Source organism: Psammomys obesus, unplaced genomic scaffold (genome assembly GCF_907164565.1).
Source record: "Psammomys obesus unplaced genomic scaffold, mPsaObe1.curated_primary_1811, whole genome shotgun sequence".
In the NCBI taxonomy this organism is placed as follows: Eukaryota; Metazoa; Chordata; class Mammalia; order Rodentia; family Muridae; genus Psammomys; species Psammomys obesus.
The window spans coordinates 14,338,528-14,361,005 of NW_026589732.1; the positions used below are offsets into that span (position 1 = coordinate 14,338,528).

Consider the following 22,478-nt stretch of genomic DNA (forward strand, 5'->3'; position numbering starts at 1 on the left):
ACAGGCTCATGTGTTTGCATACTTGGTCTTCAGCTGGTGCTGCTATTTTGGAAGGTCATAAAATCTTGTAGGCATGAGATCTAACTGGCTCATAGATGGCTGTAGGGGTGGGGCCAGGAGTTAAAGACCAGGTCAGCTGTAAGCCTGAGCTCCCTGCTTCTCTATGTGGCCACGTGCTCCTGCCAGCATGCTTTTCCAGTCATGATAGCCAGTGATCTCTGAGCCAGAATAAAACTTTACTCCATTAAGTTGTTTCAGTTAGGAGCTCTACCACGATGACAAGAAATGTAACTAAAAAAATGCATGTGCTTTACCTAAACATAGTAAAGGCAATATACAGCAAGCCTATAGCCAACATCAAACTCAATGGAGAGAAACTTAAATCAAACCCACTGAAATCAGGGACAAGACAAGGCTTCCCACTCTCTCCATATCTCTTCAACATAGTACTTGAAGTCCTAGCCAGAGCAATAAGACAACTAAAGGAGATCAAGGGGATACAAATTGGAAAGGAAGAGGTCAAAGTGTCACTATTCGCAGATGATATGATAATATATATGAGCGACCCCCAAAATTCACCCAGAGAACTCCTCCAGCTGATAAACACCTTCAGCAAAGTGGCAGGATACAAAATCAACTCAAAAAAATCAGAAGCCCTCCTGTATATCAAAGACAAAAGGGCCGAGAAAGAAATTAGGGAAACAACACCCTTCACAATAGCCACTAATAACATAAAGTACCTTGTGGTGATACTAACCAAGCAAGTGAAAGACCTGTTTGAGAAAAACTTCAAGTCTCTGAAGAAAGAAATTGAAGAAGATCTCAGAAGATGGAAAGATCTCCCGTGCTCATGGATTGGTAGGATTAACATTGTGAAAATGGCCATCCTGCCAAACGCAATCTACAGATTCAATGCAATTCCCATCAAAATACCAACTCAATTCTATACAGACCTTGAAAAAAGATTCTCAGCTTCATATGGAGAAACAAAAAAACCAGAATCTCCAAAACAATCTGTACAACAACAGATCATCTGGAGGTATCTCCATCCTCGATCTCAATCTGTACTACAGAGCAATAGTAATAAAAACTGCATGGTATTGGCATAGAAACAGAAAGGAGGATCAATAGACCCAGAAAACCCACACACCTATGAATACTCAATTTTTGACAAAGAAGCCAAAACCATTCAATGGAAAAAAGACAGCATCTTCAACAAATGGTGCTGGTCAAACTGGATGTCTACATGCAGAAAAATGAAAATAGATCTATATTTATCACCCTGAACAAAACTAAAGTCCAAGTGGATCAAAGACCTCAACATAAAACCAGATACTCTAAATTGGTTAGAAGAAAAAGTGGGGAACAGCCTGGAACTCATTGGCACAGGAGACAACTGCCTGAACAGAACACCAACAGCACAGGCTCTAAGAGCAACAATCAATAAATGGGACCTCATGAAACTGAAAAGCTTCTGTAAAGCAAAGGACACTGTCATCAAAACAAAACGACTGCCTACAGATTGGGAAAGAATCTTCACCAACCCTTTATCTGACAGAGGGCTAATATCCTATAAAAAACTAAAGAAGCTGAAAAACAACAAACCAAGTAATCCAATTAAAAAATGGGGAACAGAGCTAAACAGAGAAGTCTCTGTAGAGGAATATCGAATGGCAGAGAAGCACTTAAAGAAATGCTCAACCTCATTAGCCATTAGGAAAATGCAAATCAAAACGACCCTGAGATTTCACCTTACACCCATTAGAATGGCCAAGATCAAAAACTCAAGTGACAACACATGCTGGAGAGGTTGTGGCGAAAGGGGAACCCTCCTCCATTGCTGGTGGGAATGTAAACTGGTACAACCACTCTGGAAGTCAATCTGGCACTTTCTCAGACAATTGGGAATTGTGCTTCCTCAAGACCCAGCTATACCACTGCTAGGTATATATCCAAAATTTGCTCAAGTACACAACAAGGACATTTGTTCAACCATGTTTGTAGCAGCATTATTTGTAATAGCCAGAACCTAGAAACAACCCAGATGTCCATCAACGGAGGAATGGATACAGGAATTGTGGTATTTTTACAAAATGGAATACTACTCAGCAATCAAAAACGAGGAAAGCATGCAGGCAAATGGTGGGATCTAGAAAAGATCATTCTGAGTGAAGTATCTCAGAAGGAGAAAGACAAACATGGTATATACTCGCTTATATAGACCTACAAGATATGATAAACATAATGAAATCTATACACCTAAAGAAGATAAACAAGAAAGAGGACCCAGGGCTAGATGATCAATCCTCACTTAGAAAGACAAATGGGATGTGCATTGAACGTATAACAGGAGTCTACCACAGAAGGCATCTGAAAGACTACCTAGCAGTGTTTCAAAGCAGATACTAAGACTCATAACCAAACCTTCGGCAGAGTACAGGGAATCATATGAACAAAGGGGAGTTATTATGATGTGGAAAGGATAGGAGCTCCACAAGGAACAAATATATCTGGGCACAGGGGTCTTTCTTGAGACTGACACTCCACTAAGGACCATGTTTATAACCTAGAACCTCTGCTCAGATAAAGCCCGTGGTAGCTCAGTAACCAATTGGTTTCCCATAGTAAGGGGAACAAGGACTATTTCTGACAGGAACTCAATAGCAGGCTCTTTGACCTCCCCACCCCCCAAGGGAGGAGCACTCCTGCTAGGCCACAGAGGAGGACTTGGCAGCCAGTCCTGAAGATACCTGGTAAAATAGGGTCAGATGAAAGGTGAGGATTTCCTCCCCAATCAGTGGACTTGGAAAGGAGCAGGGAGGAGATGAGGGAGGGAGGGTAGGATTGGGAGGGAATGAGGGAGCGGGATACAGCTGGGATACAGAGTTAATAAAATGTAACTAATAATAAAAATGTAAACAAAATTTTAAAAAAAGCAAAATAATTCATGTGCTCACGTGCACACAAACACACACACACAGACACACACACACACAGCCAAACACAGCCAAAATCACTATTGGGTGGTAGTGTCACATGTCTTTAATCCCAGCACTCAGGAAGCAGAGGCAGGAAGAGCTCTGGGTTTGAGGTCAGCCTGGTCTACAGAGTTCCAGGACAGCCAAGTCTATGTGGAGAAATCCTATCTCAAAGTAACCCCTCCTCCCAACCGAAAAAAAAAAAAAAAATTCACTGGTGGCAAGCAAAAAACTCATAAGCCATACAATTGTTTTCGAATGGTCAAAAATAAATATAAAAATAATTCTAGAAACCAATTACACTTAGTATAATTTAATAATATTAGCATAAGTCTATCATTATACCAAGAACTTGAGAGACCTCCGAGGAGTTGAATGTAAAAACCAACCAACCAACCAACAAACAAACAAACAAAAAAAAAACAACTGTTAATTTTCTCTTATTGTTCAGGTGTGACTCATATAAGGGTGAGGGGAGAAGAAGGAAGAAATCAAAACATATTAACATACTATCTAAATTGTGACACTAAGCCTGTGCACTCGGGAGCCAGAGAGTCCAGGACAACCAAGGCTATGTCTTGAAAAATCCCAAAACTATAAAGAAAGAAAGAAATAGATTGTAACACTGCAAAAGGTTATTCAAATGAGCTCAGGCAGACACAATCTATTTGAGTAATTATTAAACTAAGATCATTTTCTTACTGAGGAAGATATGTGAGCACTTGATGTCTAGTTGGTTGTACTGAAGAAAAGGGCAAACAGGGCAAAGACAGGAATTTCCCCATTGTATCTATGTAAGATGATACATAAGTGGTTTCTTTTTTACTTTGAGAAAAGAAACCAATGTTCGCTGGTAGACTCATAGGAAGAAAACAGATTTATACTCAGACAAAATTCAGTAAATATTCTTAAATGAAACATAGTGTGCTAAATCCAAACCAATACAGCTAGGCATTTTTGTGGAGTAAGAAGCTATCAAGTGTTGCCCTGGATAGAGAATAAATATGCAGATGAGATAAGATTATTTTTAGATGAAATGTCCCTCCCTCAGTGACAGCAAGTCTGCATCCATGCCCTTCCCTCCCATTCTGGTCACTACATCTCAGAAGCATGGAATGGGACCCCTGCAAAGCAGATGTTCATCTTGGAAATTTCCTATTCGTGACCTTTGAAGTCACAACAAGCTGCCAAGCCTCAATTCTAAAGGGTGGTTATGGCGCTGAGATCCCTTTGTCCTCCACTAACTCACCTCCACCTTCCCAGTCAAGGGTGCAGCCTGACACTATGCCTTTCAAAGGGCACCAAAGCAATACCCCAGAGTGCCTGCAGGAACCACTCCCTATCCAGTTGACATGCTTTTTAATCTCCCGCTAGGTAATTACACACTCATTAGCAAAGAGGAAAAACAAACACCTGGCATGAAGCTCACAATTCTAATTAGACCTATGTGGTTTAGTAGAGAATCCAATAAGAATGTAAATATGCCCCACTGGCATGCTTTAGGGGAATTTTAATCTATGCTGGGTAAAGAATTAGCAATACGATAGAAATGGAGCCATCTTGTTCCCACTTTTGTGTATGCATATGTATGTGCACATCAATCTGTGTGTGCCAGTTTACATGCACACGTGTGCCTATGTATGTGGACACCAGAGGTCAACTTTGGGTACTGCTTTTCAGGAGATATCCACCATAGCTTTTGAGACAGTATCGCTCACTGGCCTGGATTCAGCCAAATATGCTCAGCCAGCTGATGAGTGACCTCCGAGGAAACACCTTTCCCCTCCTCCTCAGGATGTCATGGTCCCACATCCAGGAAAGCAATGGCATGTGTGATATGTGCCTTCTGGAAGCAGCTGTCTTGCTGAGGCTAATGTCCACCACCTAATATGGTGTTCAGTAAGGCAAGTGGTAGTTCCAAGGCCCAGTTCTCTCATTTTAAATGGAGAGAGAAAAAAAAAAAAAAAAGCTCTATGGCCTTTTCATTTCTAGTTATTAAATCTAAAACAATCAAAGCGTCTACACACTTCACCCAATAAGGACAGAAAAGAGGCAGCAGGGAATTTATCAAATGCTATTAAGTTTATTCCCAGGAAAATAAACCTCATCTTTATTAGAGCCTCAAATTAAAAACAAGGAAAATGAGATGACTTCTTGTTAGAATTGGAAGTCAAGAAACAGTACTGACGAAAACAAAAAGATGGCTTAGCCCTGGATTCTTTAGGATGTTGAAGACTAAGCACTAATCAAATGCCTTAATAGTTCACCTAAGATGGTATAGCAAGTGGTTCCTGTTATAAACTGTGCAGGATAATGTGATCTTTACACAGATGTGAAGAACCTGTGAAAAACAGCAAATTGTGAGTCAGTGAGAATACTTAGATCTCATGAAGGCCCTTGTCTACCAGGCTGAGGAAAGAGGTACATCATCACATTGGCAGATTTCCAGAGAATTCTGGGTTGTCCCTAAGAGGAGAAACCATAAGAGCCACTAAAAATACTGAAGACCTGGATTTAACAAGTAGTCTTTTATATGCTTCTCTGAGGCAGTCAAGAACTGCATACCAAGGCTAATGGGCTACACCCAAAGCAGATTGTCACAATCACTGAGGACAAGGCTTTAAATGCTACCAAGAAGCAGAAATGGCTTTTGTCTGAGGTAGTGAATTTGAACTAAAACCCATTAATAGTGCTAGAGGTCTTGACAATTTCCATATTGTTAAAATAATGGATCAGAAAAAGATATCAATTTATGTACCGGTAACAAGGAGGGTAGCTTCACCCTGGGAAAAACAATTTGAGAAATAAGGAATTGCCCAAATAGGAATGGTGGTGTGTACCTGCAATCCCAGGAATCAGGAGACCGAGGCAGAATGTGCAAGGTCAAAGTTAGCAGAAAAGGGCATGAAAAGCCACTGGAACTGGCCATAGAGACCAAATCACACGTGAGGCAGTTTGATAATGTGGCATTTACCCATTAACTGAGAAAATGGTATAACTGTTCATTCATTTAAAGTGTTAACCTATGTCATACTCAGAAATTCACCCAGGCTATAAAAACCACTATCATATACAGAGCCACATTTGGGGCAGTATGTTTTATATATATTTGTTACTTACCTAATTATATATACATATAATTGTTATATATTATATATAGTAATATCTGAAATTTTTAGGCAAAAATAAAAAAATGTATTTATAACCTGTGGATAGTGGGAAGATTTTTCCAAATGAGACTGAAACACTGACCAAATTTAATAAAAAATAATTAAGAATTCAATACTGTAAGAGCTTATAATAAATGGTAAAAAAAAAAAAAAGTACTTGTAAGAAGTTTGGCGACTTGCATATAGAAGATTCTTACCAATCAAAAAAGAGAAAAACTAAACAATCCAACAGAGAAAAAAAAAATTGGCAGAGATATGGACAGGCAACCTCCAGAAGAAAAAACCATGACAGCCAATAGCAACATGAAAATTCCTCTCACAAGGAAGCAGAGAAGGCTGAGCATAATCTACAGGAAGGTCTTGATTTCCATGGCAGCAAAAATGAACAAGTCTGAAAACATTACAACCTGATGAGGACAGTCATACAATGCTGGAGAATGAACACTCAGTACAACAAAATACTTTCACAAAAATGACTCAAATTCACATATTCAGACACTGAATTCTGGGGGTAGGGATGGGGCAGAATCACAAATGTGCCTAAGGAGACTCAATATTATATAATTTAAAATAAAGAAGCAACGTAAATACTGAACCATAGAGAAGGAATAAATTACAACATAAACAAAGTATACTAAAAAGAAGTTAAATAAAGCCAGTTCACACATACTAGCCATGAGAGTAGTTTGCACAGGTATACATGTGGTATAGCATTCTTCCATTAAAAATTTATAGAAATTGACTATAATTATTCCTATTTTCACATAAATATATGCCCTCAAATAGATATATAGAAAATAATAAACATCCATTTCTGGTCTAGATGAAGAAATTAACAGCACTGGGAAAGGAGTACAAAGGACTTCAATAACCTTGCTAGTGAATATTCAGTTTCTTTATTTATTAAAACACAAAAGACTGAGACAATGCATCAAAATGTTTACATTTTATAGAGCAAAATAATGGGTACATTCCTACACATCTCACCATCGTTTACTATAGTTCATCTAAGAAATAATTCAATCTAAGCCATGAAAAACAAAAAAACAGAGGTGAAGGTGGGGACATGATGGCTCAGTCTATAAAGTGCTTGACACAGAACCAGGAGGACCTAGTTCAGACCCGAGCAACCATGTAGAAACAACTGCAGAGAGCAGAGAGCACCTGTAATTCCAGGGCCCCTGAGGCAGGGACACAGACACAGGAAGACCTATGGGGCTTTCTAGCCAGCTACTCTAGCTAAATCAGGAACCTCCAGGTTCAGCAAGAGAGACCCTGTCTCAAAAAATAAGATGGATGGCATTGCAGACACCTTCACCAGCACATGCACATATGAAGAGAGAATGTAATTTCTTCATCTGAAAACTGGAGAGTAAAAAGTAACCTTTTGAGAGAAGGGGGGTGGGAGCTCGCTATGCAATTCCAGCTAGCCTGCAACTCCCTATGCAGACCAGGCTAGCCACCAGCCTCATAGAGAGATCCACCTTCCTCAGCCCTCCTGAGTCCTGGGATTAAAGGCATGCACCACCACATTCAAACTAAATTCACCTTGTTTTAAGACTGAGTATCAGTTACTCATTACTGTGACATCTGCTCTGCTGAGACTTAAATCAAAACCCACAGGGAATACACCTCCATGGACCACAGACAATCTCTGAAATGCAATTATAATTGAACGGATAGGTCAAAACTTTATATTCAGTGTGCATTAAGCTTTCTGTAGTATATTGTACTTATAAGTTAATAACAGAAAACATTTGGCAACTTGTTCCATTTCAGTTTTAAAACATAGCAGCAAATGCTTATTTATTTTAGTTTTACTGTCTCATAGTAGTTTCTCTTATCATCCCCTTAGTATAAAACTGCTCTGTGAAACGGCTTTTACTATGTTTAGACTAAGAATTATAATAAAATGTTCAATAAAAAACAGCTTTTCCTATTTTGCATATCAAGAGAAAGCTTTATTAACTTTGAGAGAAAACTTAGACCAAAAGTCCTTTTAAGAATTCTTGCGGTGGTGCACTCCTTTAATCCCAGCACTCGGGGAGGCAGAGGCAGGGGGATCTCTGTGAATTCGAGTCCATCCTGGTCTATAAAGCAAGTCTAGGACAGCCAGGGCGAATACACAGAGAAACCCTGTCTCAAAAACCAGAGAGTGAAGGAGTGGGAGTGAGTGAAGAGAGAGGGAGAGAGAGTGAGAGAGGGAGGGAGAGAAAGAGAGAGAGAGGGAGAGAATTCTGGGGTTGATGAGATGGCTCAACAAAGAGAGGCATGTGCAGCCTACCTAAATTCAATCCCCAGGTCCTGTCTAGAGGATGGAGATGACAGACTCCAGCAAGTTGTTCTCTGGCCTCCACATATGTGCAATAACATGTGCATGCATAAGTGCACACTCAGGCACAGACGCACAAACACACATGGAGCTAAATAAATGAATAAAGCTACTTTTTTGTTTTTATTTTTAGTTGTTTTTGAGACAAGTTCTCACGGTGTAGCCCTGGCTGGCCTAAAACTCTTTATGTAGACTCACTCACCCCACCAGGCTGGCCTTGAACTCACAGAGATCAGTGTGCCTCTGCTTCCTGAGGGCTGGGATTAAAAGCGTGTGCCACCATGGAGGCCAGCGTGTAATTGACTTTTTAAGAAAACTGTGATTAAGCCAGTTATTTTGCCTTAAATCCGTTGTGCCAGTACACACAAAAAAAGATGGGATAAGTAGAATACCAAAAGATTAAGGCTATGTTGGGCTGTGGTTGTGAAGTTCTGTCTTATAAAATAATTGCATTTGAATTCTAATTACATGTATACTGTCTGCTGACTGTAAACCTCATACAAGCGGCCCTCCCTGTCATAGCCTGCTTAATCATCTTCTCCACTGCTGACTGGGAAGGGGAGCAAATTTCCATTTGCAGCCTCAGTGGTACTCTTAGGGCTCCAAGCTACTCATTAAGGTGTGATAGCAGCAGGTGAGTCCCTCCTCCTGGGCCTGGACATGCTTCACAGAGGTCAGATCACCCGACCATGGCATCTTAACACAACCAGCATATCCCTCAATTTAGTTCCGGACTTATGGCCTGTGCCACTGATCCATGAAGCCCCAATTCTCTTGAGTTCACCCCTCTAGGATTTGTGCTAGTCTACTTGATTGCCTTACCAACCATAGTTAAGGTAGTGCTAAGTAAGGTTCTGGAGCAAAGTACTCAGAGTTGGGGAGCACGCATAAATCCAAGCTGGGCCTGAACCTAGACTCCAAAAGCTCCCTTTGCTGGCTAGTGCAGGCTTTTCTAATGGTCAGTGTTTAGAAATCACTCTCTGACCATGAAGTTGGCAGCCTCTTGCTCATGAACGACCATGCCCCCTGCCTTCTGGCTGTGGGATCTCGCATATCTGCTACAAGCATCTTTCAAAGCTGCTTGATGGCCAACCTAGGCTCCAGAAATGAATCTGCACCACGGCCCTACCTCATGCTAGGGAGCACGTGGAAAAACAATGCACCTTCCCTTCTTGACAGATTTCAGCCTGCCTACAACTGCGATTTCCGACCTGAAGAAGTTTAACCTCGGGGGCAGTGCTTATAGTGATACTCTACAGGATGGCAGGGTCATCACCCCACAAATGCAGGCTGATTTCTTTAATGACAGTCTGGTTGCAGCAATGTTCAGAGCTCAAAAGACAGCAACCCCTGAACCCTATGATTATGGTAAAAAAAATAGGACATTGTGCCACTTTGACATTTATGCTGAATCTGCAACAAAAGTCCAAGGATCAGGAGAACCTAGGAGTGTAAAACTGACACATACCAGGGTGGGTGGGAAAGAAAAAGCCACATGCTTTCTAAGGGTAAAGATGAAGCTTCATTGACTATTACAGGCTGAACCAAGTAAAAGGGCATATTATACAGATAAATAAACAAACACCAATGGTTGTGATTTACCCTAGGCTCCCCACCACCCCACATGCAATTTCATCCTAGGAAAGCAAAACTGAAAACGTGCTCTCAGATTCCAAAATAAGATATCCTCTTGGACTTTCTGAGTTTATAAACACAGAAGGGGGCATAAATGAATTAAAATAGCAATATGGGAAGAATTTTAACTTCTGACTGAAAGCCGAATCAAGATGGAGTAAGTCAGAAATCTCGGTGTTTACCTCCACAGGCATTTATTCCTGGCAACGCATGGGAGTTTTCCATAGAGTGTTTGTCTAACTTGGCTTTTCTCTGATGGATCTTCTGGCAAAAGACAAATGCATGCCACATACACAAACCGTATGCTGTAACCACTTTCTCTGTGTAAAGAACTCTCCCAACAACCATGGGGGAAATGGTGAGAACTAACATCTGCCTGGCATCTATTAAAGACTCCACAAAGCACTTAGCAGATGTCTTCCCATTTATACTTTCAAGCATGGTGCACATTGTTTTAATTCTACATAATAAAAAAAATAAAGCTGAAAGGAAATCTGTACTGAAAGGTCTCTTAGCCATGGTATACCATAGCTTCAACATGCAAAATATACAACTTGCAAAATCAACTTATATAGATATAAGCCCATGCATTTTTTTCTTTTCTCAATGTCATGTACATAAACATGTACATAAAGACACACTACGCCTTCATTGTGTGGCACAGGGAACATCACACTGAAATTAATGGTTCATACTATAACAGTATTTCACACAACTATTAATTATTCATGCTTTGTCCTAATAAAAATCATGCATGATTCTCTGACAATCAGATTTTAAGTGCAACTATTGCCTTAACTTTCTTCTATAGGAGACTATAGTATGTGTCTCATTTTTGTAGTCTTCACTGATGAAATAATCTGTTTATACTTTCCATTCTCTTCAGGGAGTGAAGAGGAAGTATAAAACTTTTAAACTGTATGAATTCATGGGGTGCATCAACAGAGAAGAGTAAATGGGTCTGCCCAGTGGTCTTCCAAGACAACAGTGTGAAAACTGTGAAGACTTTTCAGAGAAGCAGTTGGAGAAATCTATGTATTAACTGAGTGCAGTGTGATTAGTGTGATGTCAGCAGTTGCTTTCAGTGATAATGGAATCGTGGTTACACAAACCAAATTGTTTCTGGCAGATGAGTAGTGAGCTATGAGGACTGATAGAAGATGGAGCAAAGCTGGGGACTTAAAGCATTTCACCCTTCTGCAAAGCAAGGAGGAGAAATGTTGGTAACTGGTGACTCTAGGTAGTTGTGGAAGGAGCTTATGTTCATTCTTGTGAATGTTTGAAAACCTCCTTAACACATGATTCTAAAACACCGCATGTGTGCGCACGTACCCACACACACTCACACCAGAAGGAAGAAGGGGGAAAGGGAGGAAAGGAGGAAGAGAGGGAGAAGTGGGGAGAGAGCTTTTCTGAACTCAGAGTTCCATATCCAGGGTTTTAATGCAGATTCAGTTGCTTTCATCCAACTCAAAATAAAAGCTTCTGCACATAGACTTTTAAAATACAAAGGATTTTAAACAGATCGTTCAAAACAGCAGGTGAGAACTGGGGAAACAATCTGCTAAGACACAGAGAATCAACACAAACCTACACCTTTAATGAAAACAACAGAAACAACTTAAAAGGATCAAAATCTCTTTGTGTTGGTATTCTGAACACAGATGTCATCTCACACTCGAGAGGCACACTTGAAAAGGGAACAGCATCCCAACACTGAAGGCAAAGGTCTTTGCCTCACGAGACACCCAGGGATGGGAGACAAACACCCTGTAAGCGATGAGACACCCATTTGAGCCTCTATCACCACTGCTTGGGATTAAAGGAGCCAAAAGACATACTCTGGTATTGAGCTGTTGATCCTTCCACTAAGACTGAACACAAGAACTTAAATCCAAATTTTACCATTTGACTCCCTGGAATCTCATCAACCACAATGAAATAAATGTTTAGCAGAGTTCTAGAAACAGAAAACAGCAACTCCCCCACCCCATGTCCTCAGCATCCACAAGACCAGAACACACTATCAAACTCAGTGGTTCCTGTCTACAAATACAAGCTTAGGTTCCCTTGGATACAGAAGCTTTTCATCAACTCTGGACTAGTGCAGCTAAAAATCAGTTGAGGTGACTTCCTGCGGCGGTTAGTCCCAACCACCCTGGGTCTCACCTTAGCTATGTCAGGTCTGGGTGCTGGCCAAGCATAAGAAAGCAACCCTGCATCTTGGAGTCCAAGCAGTAGCAAAGCAGAGAACACAAACTTGTCTGACTTCAAAGTACAAGGCCGATCCCGGGCTGACTAAACAGAGATCCCAGCAAGAGAAACAATGAGCGCTTTCTTCCCTATTGTTACTTGAAACAATTGCACCCTATTTGTTCATATTAATTAGTTTATGTCTGGTGTTAGGCAGCCTTCACTAGAAAAATGTTCTTTGTTACCCGATGAATAGAAAAACAAACAAACAAAAAAAACCCACAGTCTTTTCTTTTTCTTGCCTTTGCCTTGGAATGCGATTTTCCCACTTGAATGTGAGTTTATCTTCATGAGGGGGAGGGTCAGTTAGCTCACTTTTCAGAAGAGTGTACCTTACTAGAAGGATAATGGCAGGGTAAGGTGACTGCAGTCTGAGAGCTGCTTGCTACTTGTCACCTAAAAAGCTGCTACCTTTATGTAGTTTGAGCCTTCCCTGCACCAGGAGACAACAACTGCTAGAAGAGAAGACAAGCTGAGACCCACAGGCAAGCCCACCTTAAAGGAAATTCTGGCTGTGCAAAGGTGACAGGAAGGGCTCTCCTACAATCAGGAGGCTCATAATGACTTAGACCCCAAGGTCTGTATCACTCCTGAAAAAAAAAAAAAAAAAGAGGCAGCTTGTGTGACCTAATTATTGCCGCTTGCAGCTGACTCCTCCCAAATGGCTCAGTTTACAAATATCAGAGGCCTTTACTGTTGCAGGCATGGGGTGAGCATGAGACACACCCAATGTGACTGGCATTGCTATAAAACTCACCCCAGATCGTTGTCAAGTCAAGGTTTAAACACAGATCTAGGGCTCCGAAGCCTGGGTAACAACCATTAAACTACACAGGATATGTGTGTGTATGCATGTGGCGTGTATGTGACTATACACGGAACCCAGAGCCCTCCATATGCTAAGCAAGCATTCCACCACCATGGGCTTTCTTAAGGTCGTTGTTCAATTCCTTGCTATGGCTTTCAAAGTCCTGCCAAATTCCTCACTTTATAACACCTGTTCTAATACTCAGGGTTTACCAGTTTCTGCAGTACAAATACTACAGCCTATCTGAATTCAGCCAGGTCACCAAACGCTGGGTTTTGTTTTGTTTTAAAGAGACTTATTTTATCTTTAAGTGTGTGTATGTTTATGTGCTCATGTGCACGCGCACACATACACACATACACAGAGTTCAGGTACCCACAGAGGCCACAGGAGAGCATTGGATCCTCTAAAGTGAGACTGACAGGCCTGTGTGCATCCCAGTGTGGGTGATGAGATCCAGACTCAGGTACTGAAAGAGCAATGCATACTCTTAACCACCGAGCTATCTGCCCAGCTGCTCATAAAATTCTTCAGTCCAACAACCACACTACGTGGTCTGGTGGAGTTAGCCTCTGGGGACGGCACTGTGTCCCACTGCACTGTGCTCCCTCTGAACTAATCTGCTGCTGTACTCTTCTCACCGTGGCCGATCAGATTCTCCTACTCTTACTTCAAAACAGCTCCTTGTCTGGTGGTCTTCCTGCGAGAAGCCCGAGTGCTGACTCCAAGAACAGCCATACTTCCTGTGTCACAGTAATTTTAACGCGTCACTTTCTTATTTGCATATCTTCCACCACGTTTTTGAACTCTAAGATGGCAATGACCTGACATGCTATTTATAAGCCTTGCATGCAGAGCTTGTAACAATAACACATGCCAATGTGCACAGACAGTATATACCAACCATTGTTCTGAGCTGAAGGCATAAGTATACATGCCATTTTTCAAACGATGTCTGAAGGGTGGCTTCTCTACTGCTCTGTTTATTATGAGGGGCACTGAGAGAGTGAGCACACTCCCTTGGGTTCAGCAGTGTCAGAGCCAGGACCTGAACCCAAGCAGTGTGACTCCAGACCCCATGCACATGCTTCCAAAAAGCACTGTTTCATGACATTTTTATTTATTTTTCAATAATGATCCTCAAAAAGAAATTTTTAATTAAATTTAAATTCTCCCTAATTAAAGAAGCCAAATGCTACGAAATACGATTCTTTAGGGTAGGGTTAAGCTTTGGCAGGATTTATCATCTCCCTAGATCCAATTTGGGCCCTCTGGGGGGCAATAGAATCCTATTGAAAATGCATGTGCTGGCTTTTTCCTTCTGCAGTTCTGTTTATGAGCCATATGTTTGTCTTTAAAAACACATGGTCCTGTTTTATAGTTTTAATGATCTCTTCCTGTGAAGGGTATTCTATGTCTTGCTTTCTCTCCCCTTTATAAGGTGTCTAATGACAACATGGCCATGTTGATATGGTCATGTTTTAACTGCTATGTGGCATTTAAATCATATCCATGCACCTGACTTTATTAATATACAACCACCCTGAGTAGTCAGGAAGTTTGGAACTTCTTCATGAGACTATCTTTTTACACTCTTCCTTAGTTTCACGTGTTTAGACATCAGTGTGGTTGCAGCTGTATCTGACTTTCATAAATAGTGCCTAGTCGATTTAGCACCCACCCCCTTAAGTAGCTGCACCAATTTAACCCCCACAGAAAGTTTTCAAGAATATCTGTTTCCCTAGGTGTTTATATTGAGTAGGATCCCTGTCTACTTTGGAGAGTGCTGATCATTTTTGATGAAATGAGTCACCTAAAAGCATTTATATTACTCACCAACCCATAGTTTACATAGCAGGGAAGATAGGGAAGTCAATGTTGGTGGAAATGCTGACAGATGACAATTATGGATGCTGAGATGCCTGTTCAGGAAAGCCTGTGCTAAGGCCTAGCTTACTTCACACACACACACACACACACACACACACACACACACACACACAAAGACAAAGAACAGTCATTCTCAGGAATGGCTGCCATGGGCTTTGAACTGGTAACATAAACTAAATCTCTTGATACATTCTCTAAGTCCCCAAGGTACCAAAAGTCTACTGAGATTAAAGAAGCCAAACACCCAAATAAGTCAAGTGTTGAAACAGTGATGGATTATCCAACAAAATGGCATGATGAAGAAGACACGAAGCATCAAACATCCCAGAAAAACACTCCTGAAAGATTAAAAAAAAAAAAAGAAAGAAAGAAAGCAAAGACTTTATTCACGGTGAAAACCCCCCGAGTTAGTCTGTAGCAGTGGTTCGAACCCCAACCATAAAATTATTTTCATTGCTATTTCATACTGTAAATTTGCTACTGTTATGAATTGTAATGTAAATATCTGATATGCGCTGGTCTTAGCTGACCCTATAAAAGAGTCATTTGACTCCCTACAGGGTTTGCAACCCACAGGATGAGAACTGCTAATCTATAGGAAATGAAGAATGACCTTTTCTTCTTTCTCCCTCTCTTTCTTGATGCCTAAAAAAACAAAACAAAAAACCACACAATGACAAAACCAGATGTCCTTACTTAAAATATTCACAAAATATAATAACCTTCTAAATGAGACTGAAAAAGTGATAAAGCAACATGCTGTGCCATTGAGATTTAAAATTCAGTGTGGCCAGTCCTCAGGAAACCTTGTGTGTTTGACATGAAAGTAAAAGAGGACTATGAGGAAAGAGGGAATAGTCTAAAGAGGGGAGAAGGAGGAACAGGACTGGGAAAAGGGGGAAGAAAGACAAAAGACTGCAGGTTCCCTCACATACAGAATCTAAAATTAAAAATGTGTCAGTGTGATGGCTTGCATGAGAGTATCCCCCATAGGATCAGTATTTGAACACTTGGTCCCAATTCAGTAGCACTCCTTGGGAAATTCAGGATGTGTGGCTTTACTGAAGGAAGTATGCCACTGCAAGTAGGCTGTGAGAGTCTAAAGACTCAAGCCACTCTTAAATAACTCTCTGCTTCCTGCTTGTGATTCAAGATGTGAGCTCTCAGCTTGCTGCTCCAGCAGCAATGCCTGCCACTTTTCCACTATGGTGATAGACTCTTAGACCTTTGCAACCAGAAGCCATCTAAACACTGCATTCTCTGAGTTGCCTTGGTCATGATTGCTTTTACCATAGCAATAAAAAGAAACACAGTTCTTATATATGACTTGAAAACAGAAGCGGGTGCCTGGATGGAGGAAAGATAACAGTTAGAGGGATAGAGGCAGTGCAGAAAAAGTGACATCAGTGAAAATGAACAAAGTACAGTGATGTGTATGTATGAAAATGTCATAATGAAACCCAGTATTTTGTACACTAACTATAAACAACTTTAAGATTCTTTCTCAAAGGTACCAATTTTTTCTTAAGCCTTTGCCTAAAATGGATTGAAGGAACTGGAGCAATCAAGGACACTACATGAAGATCTACAGAAGATCTAACTTGGATCCATGAGGCCTCACAGAGACTGAACCACCAACCAAAGAGCTTGCATGGGCCAGACCTAGACCCCCTACAGATAGGCAACAGATGTTTAACATGGTCATCACCTGGATCCCCTAAAATTAGGAATAAGGGCTATCTGTGACTCTGTTGCCTGCCTTTGGATCCCTCTTCACTAGCTGGGCTGCCTTGTCTGGCCTCAGTGAAAGAAGATGTGCTTAGTCCTATATAACTTGAGATGCCAGGGTAAGTTGGCACTGTTAGTATTTAGGCAGCCTGCTTCTGGGTTGCCTAGCAACCTACGATGTCATCATGTGTTGCCTGCCAGATAGCCACACCTGGCAGGTGTGGTTTTGTTGCTCCTTGAAAGGACCAACCCGCCACTTTATCTCTCTTGCGCTCTCATCTCTTGCTCTCTTACCCTCTCCTCTTTCTCTATCGAGGTGCCCTCTCCTTTCCCCCAATCATGTCTTGCTCTCTCCTTCTCTTTCTCTCTCTTTATCTCCATCCAATAAGCCTCTTTCATATAAAATCTGCTGTGCACATCATCATATCATTGGTCCAGATATTGGTGCATTTGGCTGGGAAGGGCTCTCCTGGTAGCACCTGGTCTGGTCATGCCAGGACCCCTTTAAACAGACCATGATGCTTGCAACATATTTGTTTTTTTCTGTTCTACCCATCCCTAACAACCACCTCTGCCTTAAAACCTACATTTTCTCTCAACTGCCCTGCCCTTACCGCACTTATCTGTCCCTCTGCTTGTACCTCTGCTGCTCAGACTCAGCATCTGGACATGTGCTCGGGGTTGACACTCACACTGTGCCATAATTGGCTTGGAGAAACTAAAACATTCATGCCAGACCCTGGAACTGCCGCTTCAGACAGACCAGCCTGCTTCTAAACTATTGCTGTTAGGTAAGCAATTACTGGGGACCCTGTCCACAAACAGATGGCTTTAAATTGCACTGCTGCCTCAGGCCCCATGGGCAAGATTTTAAATCTCCCACAGAACGCCTGCAGCAAGAGGCTAGCTTGCAGAGGAGGGTTTTCAGTTGTGCAGACTTCTGATCAGCCATGCTACGCACATGTAGAGTTTCGAGCTGGGCAGGGGCCACCAGTAAGCTCCTGGTCTCCATATGCCACTATGTCCATGTACTGAACATGGCTAGCCACCATGTTGGTTTTGGGATAAGGAAGGTGGAACCACGGCTTCACTACCATATCCACTAAGAGCAAGCGCATCTTAAGGCAATCAAGGATAGTCACATGATTGGCCGCCATCTTATTTATAAAACAAACAAACAAACAAACAAACAAACAAAAAATTGCTGTGGTTTCCCTCACTGCCAGCTGCTTTTACTACTTTGTTTCTGTCCCACTGTTTTAGGAGTTATAAAACGAAGTCTCTTACAGGCTCTAAAGACCATTGCACCCCTTCCTTCCTCCAGTCTAAAGCTGCCTGTCTGCCCCTATCCTTTCCTGTAGATGAAATCCCTTCTATGAGAACTTGGCCTTACTGCTGAAAAAGCCCTGGTACCAGACACAGAGGTTCTTGGGCTAAGCCCATGACCTGCCATGCCATTTGGTTGATGAACCACTAGCCAAATGGTCCATTTCCATTTCCCCTTTCTCATTCACAAGAACAACTTCCTCATATTCTCTCCTCTTAGGTTAGGGAAACCTCTGGCTTCTACACTTATATTTACCCTACTCAAATGTTTAATATCCAATAATATCCAGTAACACTAAGAGTGATCTATGAAGTAAAAAACAATTCCCTATTTCTCTTTTCTCAAAGTCTAGTTTGTTTCTCTCTGCCTGCCATCTCACTAAATATACTCTTTGGTTTCTTTTTATACTCTCTCAAAAAAAAAATCTTAAAATTAAACTGTAAACCTTAAGGTGACCGCATGGTATAAACCATTTTAATCATAATTAATTCTCTGTTTATTTTATCTCTTTTTAAAATAGGGTAGCAACAAGTCTCATTTTAAATTGGTATGGATTTTTATAAAAATTCAAAGTTACAATTTATAATATATATGATTCAACCCTGGTTCAAAATAATTTTTATATAATGCTAAAATTTCAAAGTTATAAAGGTCTATTCAAATTAAGTTAATTAAAAGGTATGTCTAACTGCCTATTAATTCCTAAATTAATAAATGCTGTTTCTCCGGCCACGGCAGGAGATCCAGGTTCACCACTAGGCTTTTTGGCTAATAGGTTTGATATAATAAATTCAAATATAATTTTAAAATTGCTTTATATATTGTTGATTTTAAAATTCATAACTCAGGGATTACTATGTACAAGTTTTTACCAATACTATAAATTAAGATGTATTAATTTTAGAGGAACTAATTTATGTCAAAACTTGATCATTTTGCTATATCTCCACTATCAAAAGGTTGAAATATGCTTGGTCTTGTTTTCTGAAAATGGTAATATTATTAATCTATAGTATATCCTTAGACTTTTATAAGCTATGAACTTTTTATATACTAAATCATACACAAAACTGTTATGCTCTCACTTTAATGGACTATATTTATGACTTTTAAGGCTCCAACTTAACAGGGACAAAACCTAAAGTCCTAATAGTTGATGGTAAATGAATGCAAGTTAATAGTCAGTCATCTCATAGATGATCAAGTCCTCTAACATGTCCTAAAATATATTTTTAGTCCTATAGATACAAACGTGGTCTCACTGCCATCTTTAATAAATGGCTGAGGATGGTCCTTGAGTTACCATATAGGAGTTGGTAAAAATTATAAGGGAGGAGCCTTCCCGACAGGCTCATCTACAGCAAAATCTATGCTCCAGTCCTTGGCTGCTACTCTGAGGCTGTTGGTATTCCCACACAGAAAACAAGAAATCTGCAATGCCTCATCCCACCGGGGTATAGCCAAAATTCAATTCTGCCAGGTGACTGTTTCAAATGTAGTCAAAGGGGATGCTGGTCCTGCAGCTGCCTTAACAAGCCATGGCTACCTGCTGGCAGAGTGGTTTCTGGAAGTCAAAATGCTCCCATGCAGGCTTGTCCTCTGTACTCAGCACAAAAGCCACAGACACTTCCAGCCTTTGAGCTCCTTGACCTAGCAGAGGACAAATGGCTCCTAGAATCATCAACCTCCACTACCCTTGCCAGCCCAGGGTAACATTGCAGGTATGTTCTGGCCTCACACTGGGTCATATTGCCAACTTCTGTCTTGGGTGACTTGAGATGCCTTCTCAGTTCGCTTCATATGCAGAAAACCAGGCCTTAAGCCTTCTAGAACTGTTACTGTCAGGTCTAGACAAAATAAGCCTTGTTGCCAGATTCAAGAAACAGGCCTCCGATGTAACCTTTTACTATCCCTTTAGCTAAAGGACAATAAATGTTCATAACAGTCTCGCCTATGTCTCACAGTAAATAACTAGATATAAAGGACTAAGAAAAATGTTGTTTGAGGGTCTAAGAAAGTGTTTTTTTTTAATTACAACATGTTTACAGATTATGTATTCTTATTTAAACATCATACCTAATAAAACATTTCCCATCAGTCTTTCCCTTCACAAGTTCATTGTAACCCCAAAGCAGTAATTCTTTTTTTTTTTAAGTTTTTTATTGTTTGTTATTATTAGTTACATTTTATTAACTCTGTATCCCAGCTGTATCTTGCTCCCTATTCCCTCCCAATCCCACCCTCCCTCCCTCAGCTTCTCCCTGCCCCTTTCCAAGTCCACGGATTGGGGAGGATCTCCTCCCCTTTCATCTGGCCCTGTTTTATCAGGTATCTTCAGGGCTGGCTGCAAAGTCCTCCTCTGTGGCCTAGCAGAACTGCTCCTCCCTTGCGGGGTGGGGAGTCAAAGAGCCTGCCATTGAGTTCCTGTCAGAAATAGTCCCTGTTCCCCTTACTATGGGAAACCAATTGGTTATTGAGCTACCACGAGCTTCGTCTGAGTAAACGTTCTAGGTTATATCCATACATGGTCCTTGGTTGGAGAAACAGTTTCAGAAAAAACCCCTGTGTCCAGATATATTTGGTCCTTGTGGGGCTCCTATCCTTTCCCTGTCATACTAACTCCCCTTCTGCCGAAGGTTTGGTATGAGTCTTAATATCTGTTTTGAAACGCTGCTTGGTAGGGTCTTTCAGATGCCTTCTGCGGTAGACTCCTGTCATATGTCCAATGCACATCTCATTTGTCTTTCTAAGTGAGGATTGATCATCTTACCTTGTGTCTGCTTTCTTGTTTATCTCCTTTAGGTGTATAGACTTCATTATGTTTATTATATATTGTAGGTCTATATAAGCGAGTATATACCATCTAAGAAAGTGTTTTAAGGTTGGTAAATGCAAGTTATAAATGTTTGAGGTTCTAAGAAAGTGTGTTAAGGTTGGTAAATGCAAGTTGTAAATGCTTGAGGGTCTAAGAAAGTGTCTTAAGGTTGGTGAACACAAGTCATAAATGTTTGAGGGTCTAAGAAAGTATTTTAAGGTTGGTAAATGCAAGTTATAAAGGTTGCAAGGTCTAAGGTGATGTAAGGTATCCTAAATAGGTAAAAATGCTTAATATTTCCTCCTGTTGCTATGCTACTGTTATATTGACTATCTAGGGCTTTGATCTGTATCAATAGAGCTCTGATTTATTAATCTAGCTCTAATGCAAAAACATTCCATATACCACCCACTATCATGGTTCCAAACTCAGGATTTTAAATCTCCTTTAAATCTCCATAATGTGTAATCATACTAAAGGTTAAGATCAAGTGAGCTTTTGTCCTTTCTACCTCACAAAAAGCTTCTGCCTTTTCAAAGCTCACCTTAAAGAATGCTTATGCTGTTAACATAAATGTTTATGCCCACTGCCTTTTTTACAATGTATATTTTGGTGCAGATTACAATTGTGATGTTAACATGTCTAAAATTTTATCTCCTTTGTAAAACTTAAAAATAATTCTTGTAAGCTGCAGGAAATCCAGCTGAATCCATATCTCAGGTCAGTTGGGCTCCAGAGAAGTACTGCACCTATTGTCTATCTCAGAGGATGGGATTCCTCCCCTTTCCCTGGTTTTGGGGCTTCCCTTTCCTGGTTACTTGATTTCCAGAGCAGGGACTTTCCCTCCTCTTGACCATGTAATCTGGACATGTTGCTGCTATTATTTTTTCCCCTCTCTCTCTTACCCACTTGCGTGACAACCAAGAGCTACTTCCAACGAACCTAAATTGATATAATTTAACTTGCCTTACATGAGAAGCAGCTTAAGCTCTTCACTTTTAAATTATATAAAATGGGAGGAATGTAAGTATTTAGGCAGCCTGCTTCTGGGTTGTCTAGTGATATCATCAAGTGTCACCTGCTAGGTAGCCACACCTGGCAGGCATAGTTACGTTGCTCCTTAGAAGGACCAACCTGCCACTTTGTCTCTGTCTTGCCCTCTCATCTCTTGCTCTCTCCCCTTTCTCTGTCATGGTGCCCCCTGCCTTCCCCCTATCATGTCTCACTCTCTCATTTTTTCTCTCTCTTCATCTCCATCTAATAAAACTCCTTCATATAAAATCTGCTGTGTGCATCATCATTTTATTGGGTCCTAACAGGCACCCATTAACCCTCCCTCCCCTTCTCTGATCAGAAGAAAAGGGGGAAATGGGGAGAAAGGGGAAGAGGGGAAAAGGGGAAGAGGTGTGAGGGCAAGGCTTGGGGAACAGGAGGAAAAGGGGAGGGGCTGAAATCAGGCTGTAAAGTGATTAAATAAAATTAAAAATGGCTGTCACAAATGGGAAGCCACATTGGATAAAGAAGGGTCAAGGCAAAGGGAAA

At 40.9% G+C, this 22,478-nt stretch overlaps 1 protein-coding gene across 3 annotated transcripts in view; it reads right to left on the reverse strand.

The window, feature by feature from the left end:
- The window catches only part of Lpar1 (lysophosphatidic acid receptor 1), a 121,293-nt gene that overhangs the window by 47,443 nt on the left and 51,372 nt on the right, over nucleotides 1-22,478 (reverse strand). Inside the window, exon 1 of one of the 3 annotated variants that reach the window (XM_055605408.1) lies at nucleotides 12,285-12,396. The exons of the other annotated variants lie outside the window; for them this stretch is intronic. The gene's annotated coding sequence lies outside the window, so the exon portion shown is untranslated. Of the gene's footprint in view, nucleotides 1-12,284; nucleotides 12,397-22,478 lie in introns of those variants that run through there. 3 annotated transcript variants of the gene reach the window in all.